We start from the raw sequence: 12,666 nt of genomic DNA on the forward strand, positions 1-12,666 counted from the left end.
GAGGCAAAACGCAGAGGGAAAAACAGAGAGCATCAAGCTAGAGTAGGCTTACGGTACACCATTGAGAAACTAAGTTCCCGCCAGGAAACTAAGTTCCCGCCAGGATCCAGGTGCGTTGATTGCAGATTGTCTACGGCTGCGGCGACGCAGGGGAGTGTCCTGTGAAGCTCACAGCGGAGCCTCGAGGTTTTCCCGCAGAGGAGGAGGAAGCAGACTGTGCGTGCGCCGTAACAATAACCATTGCTAGCGTTGGTTGTAGTTTGTTTTAGTCTTGGTTTTCTGATAGTACTGACAATAACCATATGATTGCGGTATAGCTCGGTTGGTAGAGTGGCCGTGCCAGCAACTTGAGGGTTCCAGGTTCGATCCCCGCTTCCGCCATCCTAGTCACTGCCGTTGTGTCCTTAGGCAAGACGCTTTACCCACCTGCTCCCAGTGCCACCCACACTGGTTTAAATGTAACTTAGATATTGGGTTTCACTATGTAAAGCGCTTTGACTCACTAGAGAAAAAGCGCTATAAAAATATACTTCACTTCACTTCATTGCCATTTGTTGTGATCTGACATGACGTACTTCTTCCTGAAAATAGCCTAATTTCTGTGAAAAATGGAGTAGCCCAGTCGATGGAGCTGGATTCGGCTGCGTATCTGGCAACCTCAGTCAGCCTTTTACACATAGACCCCTACTCCTTGTAGTTCTAACCTTGGAGCCGGTCAGTCTGGCCAGTCAATCTTTTCCTTGATATTATCACCTTAATTGAAATCATCTACCAAAGCTTCATGGAAATCCGGTCTGTATTCAATCAATCAATCAATCAATCAATCAATCAATCAATCAATCAATCAATGTTTATTGATATAGCCCTAAATCACAAGTGTCTCAAAGGGCTGCACAAGGAACAACGACATCCTCGGTTCAGAGCCCACATCAGGGCAAGGAAAAACTCAACCCAGAGGGATGACAATGAGAAACCTTGGAGAGGACCGCAGATGTGGGTGACCCCCCCCCCTAACATAATAGTGTGAGAGTCCAGTCCATAGTGCATCTAACATAATAGTGAGAATCCAGTCCATAGTGGATCTAACATAATAGTGTGAGAGTCCAGTCCATAGTGGATCTAACATAATAGTGAGAGTCCAGTCCATAGTGGATCTAACATAATAGTGTGAGAGTCCAGTCTATAGTGGATCTAACATAATAGTGAGAGTCCAGTCCATAGTGGATCTAACATAATGGTGTGAGAGTCCAGTCCATAGTGGATCTAACATAATAGTGACAGTCCAGTCCATAGTGGATCTAACATAATAGTGTGAGAGTGCAGTCCATAGTGGATCTAACATAATAGTGACAGTCCAGTCCATAGTGGATCTAACATAATAGTGAGAGTCCAGTCCATAGTGGATCTAACATAATAGTGTGAGAGTACAGTACATAGTGGATCAAACATAATAGTGAGAGTCCAGTCCATAGTGGATCTAACATAATAGTGAGAGTCCAGTCCATAGTGGATCTAACATAATAGTGTAAGAGTCCAGTCCATACTGGATCTAACATAATAGTGAGAGTCCAGTCCATAGTGGATCTAACATAATAGTGACAGTCCAGTCCATAGTGGATCTAACATAATAGTGTAAGAGTCCAGTCCATACTGGATCTAACATAATAGTGAGAGTCCAGTCCATAGTGGATCTAACATAATAGTGAGAGTCCAGTCCATACTGGATCTAACATAATAGTGAGAGTCCAGTCCATAGTGATCTAACATAATAGTGAGAGTCCAGTCCATAGTGGATCTAACATAATAGTGTAAGAGTCCAGTCCATACTGGATCTAACATAATAGTGAGAGTCCAGTCTATAGTGGATCTAACATAATATTGTGAGAGTCCAGTCCATAGTGGATCTAGCATAATAATGTGAGAGTCTAGTCCATAGTGGATCTAACATAATAGTGTGAGAGTCCAGTCCAAGTGGATCTAACATAATAGTGAGAGTCCAGTCCGTAGAGGATCTAACATAATAGTGTGAGAGTCCAGTCCGTAGAGGATCTAACATAATAGTGACAGTCCAGTCCATAGTGGATCTAACATAATAGTGTGAGAGTCCAGTCCATAGTGGATCTAACATAATAGTGAGAGTCCAGTCCATAGTGGATCTAACATAATAGTGAGAGTCCAGTCCATAGTGGATCTAACATAATAGTGACAGTCCAGTCCATAGTGGATCTAACATAATAGTGTAAGAGTCCAGTCCATACTGGATCTAACATAATAGTGAGAGTCCAGTCCATAGTGGATCTAACATAATAGTGAGAGTCCAGTCCATAGCGGATCTAACATAATAGTGACAGTCCAGTCCATAGTGGATCTAACATAATAGTGTAAGAGTCCAGTCCATAGTGGATCTAACATAATAATGAGAGTCCAGTCCATAGTGGATCTAACATAATAGTGAGAGTCCAGTCCATAGTGGATCTAACATAATAGTGAGAGTCCAGTCCATAGTGGATCTAACATAATAGTGAGAGTCCAGTCCATAGTGAGAGTCCAGCAGGAGAACATCCCGAGAGGAGACAGGTCAGCAGCGCAGAGATGTCCCCAACCGATGCACAGGCAAGCGGTCCACCCCGGGTCCCGACTCTGGACAGCCAGCACTTCATTCATGGCCACTGAAAGTATTGAACATTTAAATTTTTCCCAACATCAAAATAAAATAAATTCCCCTCCTACAACAAAGTAGTGCCGGCCAAACCTGCAGGAGAAAGACAATTAACCCCTGATGCCGGCCAAGGAAAGTGCAAGCCTTCCAGCTCTTCCCTTCAACAAGACTCAGGGGATCACTCTGCTCTGTTACAGGGTAATACGCCCCCATTCTGCACACTTTTCTAATTAAAACCTTTGGGAATGACTTTTGAGCCACTTGAAGGGGCGGGGAAAAAAAAAGAGCATAACTGTTGGGGGGAGAGGCTCAAAGGATCACACTGTTGAAAAACAATATGTCCGTAAGGACGGGGGGAAGGAAGAGATAGATCGCTTCGCCACTGTGTCTGAATATTGCTGCCTCAAAGAGCCCACTAAATGGATCAGTGTCTGTTCCTGCACTGTAGAGTCCTTAACGAAAGGTCATATTTATGAAGATTGAGCTGTAGGGCTTTATTGAGAGGGATAATTACACCCTGGTGGGACAAATAAAGGATTATCTGATTTTTAAAGGATTATATTATCTCATTAAACATGAGACGTTCATAGTAGTCCTATTGAACACGACATCAATGTAGACCAGAGTCCCTGCAGAAAATCTCCTTTTTTTTTTTTTTCAAACTTCTACTAGTTTGAAGTTGAAACCAAATAAGTGAATCATTGTGTAAATAACATTAAATAGGAGTCATGCTGATGTTATTCGACGGCGCATTAAGAGTGTGTGACATCCTAATTCATTTATGCACGTTTCCAAAGGAGTTTGGTTTTTGTGTAGTTTTTAAAGCCATGGAGTTCAGTTGTGTTATTGCTGAATTTAATCCGGTGGTCGAAAAGTTAAATTCAACTTTTATGCAAAACCAACTTTTCTTACCTATTGGTGCCTGCTTTTGTGTACAAACCCTAAAACCAGTGACGTTGGCACGTTGTGGAAATGGTAAATAAAAACAGAATACAATGATTTGCAAATCCTTTTCAACTTACACTACCGTTCAAAAGTTTGGGGTCACCCAAACAATTTTGTGGAATAGCCTTCATTTCTAAGAACAAGAATAGACTGTCGAGTTTCAGATGAAAGTTCTCTTTTTCTGGCCATTTTGAGCGTTTAATTGACCCCACATATGTGATGCTCCAGAAACTCAATCTGCTCAAAGGAAGGTCAGTTTTGTAGCTTCTGTAACGAGCTAAAGTGTTTTCAGATGTGTGAACATGATTGCACAAGGGTTTTCTAATCATCAATTAGCCTTCTGAGCCAATGAGCAAACACATTGTACCATTAGAACACTGGAGTGATAGTTGCTGAAATGGGCCTCTATACACCTATGTAGATATTGCACCAAAAAACAGACATTTGCAGCTAGAATAGTCATTTACCACATTAGCAATGTATAGAGTGTATTTCTTTAAAGTTAAGACTAGTTTAAAATTATTTTCATTGAAAAGTACAGTGCTTTTCCTTCAAAAATAAGGACATTTCAATGTGACCCCAAACTTTTGAACGGTAGTATATATTCAAATGAATGGACTGCAAAGACAAGATTTTTAATGTTCGAACTGAGAAACATATTTTTTTTTGGCAAATAATCATTAACTTGGAATTCAATGGCAGCAACACATTGCAAACAAGTTGGCACAGGGGCATTTTTTACCACTGTGTTACATGGCCTTTCCTTTTAACAACACTCAGTAAACGTTTGGGAACTAAAGAGACCAATTTTTTAAGCTTTTCAGGTGGAATTCTTTCCCATTCTTGCTTGATGTACAGCTTGGCATTGTCTGCTGAAATAAGCAGGGGCGTCCATGATCACGTTGCTCGGATGGCAACTTATGTTGCTCCAAAACCTGTATGTACCTTTCAGCATTAATGGTGCCTTCACAGATGTGTAAGTTACCCATGTCTTGGGCACTAATACACTCCCATACCATCACAGATGCTGGCTTTTCAACTTTGTGCCTATAACAATCCGGATGGTTCTTTTCCTCTTTGGTCCGGAGGACACGACGTCCACAGTTTCCAAAAACAATTTGAAATGTGGACTCGTCAGACCACGGAACACTTTTCCACTTTGTATCAGTCCATCTTAGATGAGCTCAGGCCCAGCGAAGCCGACGGCGTTTCTGGGTGTTGTTGATAAACGGTTTTAATTTGCAGTTACAGATGTAGCGACCAACTGTAGTTACTGACAGTGGGTTTTTGAAGTGTTCCTGAGCCCATGTGGTGATATCCTTTACACACTGATGTCGCTTGTTGATGCAGTACAGCCTGAGGGACCGAAGGTCACGGGCTTAGCTGCTTACGTGCAGTGATTTCTCCAGATTCTCTGAACCCTTTGATGATATTACGGACCGTAGATGGTGAAATCCCTAAATTCCTTGCAATAGCTGGTTGAGAAAGGTTTTTCTTAAACTGTTCAACAATTTGCTCACACATTTGTTGACAAAGTGGTGACCCTCGCCCCATTGCGCCTATAACAATCCGGATGATTCTTTTCCTTTTTGGTCCGAAGGACACAACGTCCACAGTCCATCTTAGATGAGCTCGGGCCCGGCAAAGCCGGCTGCGTTTCTGGGTGTTGTTGATAAATGGCTGTGGCTTTGCATAGTAGAGTTTTAACTTGCACTTACAGATGTAGCGTGTTCCTGAACCCATGCGGTGATATCATTTACACACTCATTTACACACTGAGGGATCGAATGTCACGAGCATTCGATGTTGGTGTTCGGTCTTGCCGCTTACGGGCAGTCATTTCTCCAGATTTTCTGAGCCTTTTGATGATATTACGGACCGTAGATGGTGAAATCCCTTAAATTCCTTGCAATAGCTGGTTGAGAATTGTTGTTCTTAAACTGTTCGACAATTTGCTCTCGCATTTGTTGACAAAGTGGTGACCCTCGCCCCATCCTTGTTTGTGAATAACTGAGCATATCATGGAAGCTGCTTTTATAGCCAATCATGGCACCCACCTGTTCCCAATTAGCCTGTTCACCTGTGGAATTTACCAAAAAAGTGTTTGATGAGCATTCCTCAACTTTCTCAGGTTTTTGCCACTTGTGCCAGCTTTTTGGAAACATGTTGCAGGCATCAAATTCCAAATGAGCTAATATTTGCAAAAAATTAACAAAGTTTTCCAGTTCGAACGTTAAGTATCTTGTCTTTGCAGTCTATTCAATTGAATATAAGTTGAAAAGGATTTGCACTTTTTTTTTAATTTACCATTTACACAACGTGTCAACTTCACTGGTTTTGGGGTTTGTATTTGTTTCACGAGCGGTACCTGGCTTAAGAGGGGACAGACCGGCAACATATGGTGAGAGCGTACATTTCATTGCTTGTTTGTGTAGTGCTGGATGGGCCAGACATGCATTAGGTGCAGGCATAGCAGGGACCTAATCGTGGCATCTGATTGGACGACCTGGAGATGGACGGGGAGAGAAAAGTGAGTGAAATACAGCAACAGGCAGTGCTAGCGTAGAGTTCCTTTCCCGTCGGTGTGGTGCTGATTCGGTCAGATCCAGTACGTTGGTTGCAGGAATAGCTGGTATCTGGTTGGAGATCCTGGTGATGGACAAGGACAGGGAAGAGGGTAACAAAACAGAAAGACTGTGGAGGTTGCCCTCCAGTGGGTTCTTCGGACCACCAGGCATTGACATGAGAGTCCAGTTTAAATTCCCAATGACGTTTATTTTTCCAAATACCGTATTTTTCGGACTATAAGTCGCAGTTTTTTTCATAGTTTGGCCGGGGGATGCGACCTATACTCAGGAGCGACTTATGTGTGAAATTATTAACACATTACCGTAAAATATCGAATAATATTATTTAGCTCATTCACGTAAGAGACTAGACGTATAAGATTTCATGGGATTTAGCGATTAGGAGTGACAGATTGTTTGGTAAACGTATAGCATGTTCTATATGTTATAGTTATTTGAATGACTCTTACCATAATATGTTACGTTAACATACCAGGCACGTTCTCAGTTGCTTATGTATACCTCATATAACATACACTTATTCAGCCTGTTGTTCACTATTTTATTTTAAATTGCATTTCAAATGTCTATTCTTGGTGTTGGGTTTTATCAAATACATTTCCCCCAAAAATCCGACTTATACTCCAGTGCGACTTATATATGTTTTTTTCCTTCTTTATTATGCATTTTCGGCCGGTGCGACTTATACTCCGGAGCGACTTATAGTCCGAAAAGTACGGTATAGTCTTTTGGTGGCTTTTCAGCGACAGGTGATTAGATAACCAGGCCCAGGTGGGCCGTCTACGCATCTGTCGCTGATTTCGAAGCCGGTCCTGGCACACCCCTGCTTCGCTGCAGGCCCGCAGGCCACGCCCCCCACCACAAAGACATAACAGCAATAGCAGCATTTTAGTCATGTGGTGTGAAAAGGGAAAACAAAACAAACATTTGTCAAATGAAGTGAAAACTTGAATTGTTGATTTTGTCCAAACGTGGATCTTGGGGTGTTGTGTTTTCCCGGAATGCAAAGGAAAGTTGGCGCGGGCAAGGCGTGAAGGTGAGTACATATTTATTTTTACACTAACAAAAAGAACCAAAGGCGCGCACAAGGCGGAAGTACAAAAACTTGGCTAATAAAACAAAACTTGCACAAAGGCAGAAACTACGAACAATAAACAAAAACTTACTTGGCACAGAACTATGGTAGCCTGAAGTCAAACAGAGTTAGCAGGGGTGTCAGAAGTAGCATGGTATGACAGGATAGATAATGTCCCCAGGACGATCAACTGAAACAGACAGGCTTAAATAGCGGTGACGTGATTAGTGACAGGTGTGCGAGTGCAAAGCGTGAGACAGGTGCGTGACATGAGGACAGGTGAAACTAATGGGTAGTCATGGAAACAAAAACAATGGAGCGTAAACAGAAACTAAGGAGTCCAATAACTAAACAAAACAAAACATGATCCAAAAGACATGACAGATTTTGTATTAAATTAATTAATCATAACTCACAGCTAAAACAAAGCCGGGTGTAACTAAGTTATTACAACAGACAAAATAATTAGCCCATGTATTCTTTTAACAGAGCGACAAGTGATTAGATAACCAGGCCCAGGTGGGCCAATCTACGCACCTGTCGCTGATTTCGAAGCCGGTCCTGGCACACCCCCGCTTTGCTGCAGGCCCGCAGGCCACGCCCCCCCTCCACAAAGACATAATAGCAATAGCAGCATTTTAGTCATGTGGTGTGAAAAGGGAAAACAAAACAAACATTTGTCAAATGAAGTGAAAACTTGAATTGTTGATTTTGTGTTAAACGACGGAGATTTAATTAATCATAACTCACAGCTAAAACAAACTAGGTTATTACAACGGACAAAATAATTAGCCCATGTATTCTTTTAACAGAGCGACAGGTGATTAGGTAACCAGGCCCAGGTGGCCCAATTCACGCACCTGTCGCTGATTTTGAAGCCGGTCCTAGCACACCCCCACTTCGCTGCAGGCCCGCGGGCCACGCCCCCCCTCCACAAAGACTTAATAGCAGTAACAGCATTTTAGTCATGTGGTGTGAAAAGGGAAAACAAAACAAACATTTGTCAAATGAAGTGAAAACTTGAATTGTTGATTTTGTGTTAAACGACGGAGATTCAATTAATCATAACTCACAGCTAAAACAAAGCCAGGTGTAACTAGGTTATTACAACGGACAAAATAATTAGCCCATGTATTCTTTTAACAGAGCGACAGGTGATTAGGTAACCAGGCCCAGGTGGGCCAATCTACGCACCTGTCGCTGATTTCGAAGCCGGTCCTGGCACACCCCCGCTTCGCTGCAGGCCCGCAGGCCACGCCCCCCTCCACAAAGACTTAATAGCAATAGCAGCATTTTAGTCATGTGGTGTGAAAAGGGAAAACAAAACAAACATTTGTCAAATGAAGTGAAAACTTGAATTGTTGATTTTGTGTTAAACGACGGAGATTTAATTAATCATAACTCACAGCTAAAACAAAGCCGGGTGTAACTAGGTTATTACAACGGACAATATAATTAGCCCATGTATTCTTTTAACAGAGCGACAGGTGATTAGGTAACCAGGCCCAGGTGGCCCAATCCACGCACCTGTCGCTGATTTCGAAGCCGGTCCTGGCACACCCCCGCTTTGCTGCAGGCCCGCAGGCCACGCCCCCCCTCCACAAAGACATAATAGCAATAGCAGCATTTTAGTCATGTGGTGTGAAAAGGGAAAACAAAACAAACATTTGTCAAATGAAGTGAAAACTTGAATTGTTGATTTTGTGTTAAACGACGGAGATTTAATTAATCATAACTCACAGCTAAAACAAAGCCGGGTGTAACTAGGTTATTACAACGGACAAAATAATTAGCCCATGTATTCTTTTAACAGAGCGACAGGTGATTAGGTAACCAGGCCCAGGTGGGCCAATCTACGCACCTGTCGCTGATTTCGAAGCCGGTCCTGGCACACCCCCGCTTCGCTGCAGGCCCGCAGGCCACGCCCCCCTCCACAAAGACATAATAGCAATAGCAGCATTTTAGTCATGTGGTGTGAAAAGGGAAAACAAAACAAACATTTGTCAAATGAAGTGAAAACTTGAATTGTTGATTTTGTGTTAAACGACGGAGATTTAATTAATCATAACTCACAGCTAAAACAAAGCCGGGTGTAACTAGGTTATTACAACGGACAAAATAATTAGCCCATGTATTCTTTTAACAGAGCGACAGGTGATTAGGTAATCAGGCCCAGGTGTGCCTGATTACCTAATCACCTGTCGCTGATTTCGAAGCCGGTCCTGGCACACCCCCGCTTCGCTGCAGGCCCGCAGGCCACGCCCCCCTCCACAAAGACTTAATAGCAATAGCAGCATTTTAGTCATGTTATTTTAGTCATGTGGTGTGGAAAGGGAAAAAAAAACAATCATTGGTCAAATGAAGTGAAAACTTGTATTGTTGATTGTGTGTTAAACGACGGGGGTTTAATTAATCATAACTCACAGCTAAAACAAAGTTAATGACAGAAATCAAACGTTCAGCCGGCTGTGACTAAGTTATTACAGCGGACCAAATAAAATAGCCCATGCATTCTTTGCTGTCTTTGTTTTTTAGCTAACCACACGCATTCAGCCTAATTGCACTTCAACACATCAACCTCACACTTCTCCTGCTTTAGCAGCTACATTAACACTCTTCAAATGAGTCCAAAAAGCAATTACGGGCGATGAAAGCCGATGACAAAGTTCATGTGATGTGTTTAGATGTGTGTATGCGCTTAATTTTTTAAAAATTTTTTTAACATTGAAATGATAAGGCTGAACAACAAAGAATTCTCCCAGCGGAGTCTTGAGAGTCCGGAGATTTCAGATAAGCAACTCTTTTGGGGTCACCATGAAAACATTGTGTTGCTTTGGGCTAAATAACTGTCTGATGACTACTTTTGCAAAAATGCAGCATAATCACTGCACAAAAGGTCTCCAAATCTGACTTGTCTGCAGTATTATCATCGTATTTCAGTTTTGTTAAAAGAAAAAAACTGTCCCACAGTAATGAATTCACTAATATTTTCTTATATATGCAAAAGGGATTTTTAAAACAATGGTTTAACAGTATGGGTCTGCTCTAAGATTCAAATAGCATGCACTAAGTAAAATATTGCGAGTAATATTAGGGTGCGGGTTGCAGGTGATCTACTAAGACATGTCAAATATTTACTCCATGTAATCGCAAATTATGTTAACTTAAATAATGTCTAATCATGCAAAAATATATTATCTAACCATTTTTTAAAAATGGAAATAAATACTAATAATAATGATTTCAAAGCGAATGATCCATCAAATTGTGCAATGTAAAAATAGCAATAGATTTCATGGTAAAATTGGTTTTTACAGCATTTTTCTCTAAATGAAAAAACAGTACTTTTTTTTTTACTGTAATAAAACGGTGGTGCCGACACCGAAAAATCTACACTTGTTGATTTGCGGTAAAATTAAAAAAACAAACAAAAAAAAAACTGCCATCTCAGGTGCCACAATTTTACTGTATAAAATATGATTTTTTTATTTACAGTAAAAAAAAAAATGCACATTTTACATTAAAATTCTGGCAACTGAGCTGCCTTTTTATTTATTTATTATTATTATTTTTTTTTACCATAAAAACAGCAATACTATTTTTTAGGGATGTTCGATAATATCGGCCCGCCGATATTATCGGCCGATATATGCGTTAAAATGTAATATCGGAAATTATCGGTATCGTTTTTTTTTTATCTGTATCGTTTTTTTTTTTTTTTTAATTTTTTTTTTATTAAATCAACCTAAAAAACGCAAGATACACTTACAATTAGTGCACCAACCCAAAAAACCTCCCTCCCCCATTTACACTCATTCACACAAAAGGGTTGTTTCTTTCTGTTATTAATATTCTGGTTCCTACATTATATATCAATATATATCAATACAGTCTGCAAGGGATACAGTCCGTAAGCACACATGATTGTGCGTGCTGCTGGTCCACTAATAGTACTAACCTTTAACAGTTAATTTTACTAATTTTCATTCATTACTAGTTTCTATGTAACTGTTTTTATATTGTTGTACTTTCTTTTTTATTCAAGAAAATGTTTTTAATTTATTTATCTTATTTTACTAATTTTTTTAAAAAGTACCTTATCTTCACCATACCTGGTTGTCCAAATTAGGCATAATAACGTGTTAATTCCACGACTGCATATATCGGTTGATATCGGTATCGGTTGATATCGGTATCGGTATTTAAAGAGTTGGACAATATCGGAATATCGGATATCGGCAAAAAGCCATTATCGGACATCCCTACTGTTTTTCCATTTACAGCAATATAGACTTAGATTTAGACTTAGGCACACTTTATTGATCCACAAGGGAAATTGTTCCACACAGTAGCTCAGATACAAAGGATGAAAAGGGTAAGGATGGAAATGATAATGCAGGTATAAAGTAGACTAAAAATGTACCATCGTAGCAATACAGTTATATTTACATATTATATATACAGTGTATAATGTATACTGATATATTATATTTTTATGTAATATATACAATATATAACAATTACCATGTACAATATTACAGTATATGTACCAGCTGCAGCAAAAAAAAAGGGAAGCATAAAATAAAAAGTAGAATGTAAAATATACATTATAAACAGAGAGGTAACTAATAGAGATGTCCGATAATGGCTTTTTTGCCGATATCCGATATTCCGATATTGTCCAACTCTTAATAACCGATTCCGATATCAACCGATACCGATATATACAGTCGTGGAATTAACACATTATTATGCCTAATTTTGTTGTGATGCCCCCGCTGGATGCATTAAACAATGTAACAAGGTTTTCCAAAATAAATCAACTCAAGTTATGGAAAAAAAAAAATGCCAACATGGCACTGCCATATTTATTTTTTTAACATGCCTCAAAACAGCAGCTTGGAATTTGGGACATGCTCTCCCTGAGAGAGCATGAGGAGGTTGAGGTGGGCAGGGTCGAGGTGGGGTGAGGTGGGGGGGTGGGGTGGGGGTGGGGGTGGGGGGGGGTGTCAGGTGGTGTATATTGTGGCGTCCCGGAAGAGTTAGTGCTGCAAGTGTTTCTGGGTATTTGTTGTGTTGTGTTTATGTTGTGTTACGGTGCGGATGTTCTCCCGAAATGTGTTTGTCATTCTTGTTTGGTGTGTGGCACATATTTGTAACACTGTTAAAGTTGTTTATACGGCCACCCTCAGTGTGACCTGTATGGCTGTTAACCAAGTATGACTTGCATTCACTTGTGTGTGTGTGTGAAAAGCCCGTGGATATTATGTGATTGGGCCAGCACGCAATTGCAGTGCCTCTAAGGCATGCCCCCAATAATGTTGTCTGGGAGAAATTCGGGAGAATGGTTGCCCCGGGAGATTTTCGGGAGGGGCACTAAAATTCGGGAGTCTCCCGGG

The sequence above is a fragment of the Entelurus aequoreus genome, linkage group LG06 (assembly GCF_033978785.1).
Source record: "Entelurus aequoreus isolate RoL-2023_Sb linkage group LG06, RoL_Eaeq_v1.1, whole genome shotgun sequence".
Classification (NCBI taxonomy): domain Eukaryota; kingdom Metazoa; phylum Chordata; class Actinopteri; order Syngnathiformes; family Syngnathidae; genus Entelurus; species Entelurus aequoreus.